Source organism: Colobus angolensis, unplaced genomic scaffold (genome assembly GCF_000951035.1).
Source record: "Colobus angolensis palliatus isolate OR3802 unplaced genomic scaffold, Cang.pa_1.0 Scaffold92, whole genome shotgun sequence".
NCBI classification, from domain to species: Eukaryota; Metazoa; Chordata; class Mammalia; order Primates; family Cercopithecidae; genus Colobus; species Colobus angolensis.
Window position 1 is genome coordinate 4,367,382 of NW_012123154.1, and position 1,492 is coordinate 4,368,873.

Below are 1,492 nucleotides of genomic sequence, written 5' to 3' on the forward strand. Positions count from 1 at the left end.
AAGTAAAGCACTCCTCAGCAAATGTAAAAGAACAGAAATCACAACAAACTGTCTCTCAGACCACAGTGCAATCAAATTAGAACTCAGGATTAAGAACTCACGCAAAACTGCACAACTACCTGGAAATTGAACAACCTGCTCTTAAATGACTGCTGAGTAAATAACAAAATGAAGGCAGAAATAAAGATGTTCTTTGAAACCAATGAGAACAAAGACAAAACGTACCAGAATCTCTGGGACACATTTAAAGCAGTGTGCAGAGGGAAATTTATAGCACTAAATGCCCATAAGAGAAAGGAGGAAAGATCTAAAATCAACACCCTAACATCACAATAAAAAGAACTAGAGAAACAAGAGCAAATACATTCAAAAGCTAGCAAAAGGCAAGAAATGACTAAGATCAGAGCAGATCTGAAGGAGATAAAGACAAAAAAATCCCTTCAAAAAATCAATGAATCCAGCAGCTGATTTTTTGAAACAATCGACAAAATTGATAGATTGCTAGCAAGACTAATAAAGATGAAAACAGAGAAGAATAAAATAGACATAAAAAATGATAAAGGGGATATCACCATCAATCCCACTGAAATACAAACTACCATCAGAGAATGCTATCAACACCTCTATGAAAAAATAAACTAGAAAATCTAGAAGAAATGGATAAATTCCTGGACCCATACACCCTCCCAAGACTAAGCCAGGAATGAGTTGAATCCCTGAATAGACCAATAACAGGCTCTGAAATTGCAATAATTAATAGCCTACCAACCAAAAAAAGCCCAGGACCAGACAGATTCACAGCCAAATTCCACCAGAGATACAAAGAGGAGCCGGTACCATTCCTTCTGAAACTATTCCAATCAATAGAAAAAGAGAGAATCCTCCCTAACTCATGTTATGAGGCCAGAATCATCCTGATACCAAAGCCTGGCAGAGACACAACAACAACAAAAAAAGAATTTTAGACAAACATCCCTGATGAACATCGATACAAAAATCCTCAATAAAATACTGACAAACTGAATCTAGCAGCACATCAAAAAGTTTATCCAACATGATCAAGTTGGTTTCATCCCTAGGATGCAAGACTGGTTCAACATATGCAAATCGATAAATGTAATCCATCACATAAACAGGACCAAAGACAAAAACCGCATGATTATCTCAATAGATGCAGAAAAGGTCTTTGAAAAAATTCAACAGCCCTTCATGCTAAAAACTCTCAATAAACTAGGTATTGATGGAATGCATCTCAAAATAATAAGAGCTATTTATGACAAACCCACAGCCAATTATCATACTGAATGGGCAAAAACTGGAAGCATTGCCTTTGAAAACTGGCACAAGACAGGGATGCCCTCTCTCAACATTCCTATTCAACAGTGTTGGAAGTTCTGGCCAGGGCAATCAAGCAAGAGAAAGAAATAAAGAGTATTCAATTAGGAGAAGAGGAAGTCAAATTGTCCCTGTTTGCAGATGACATGATTGTATA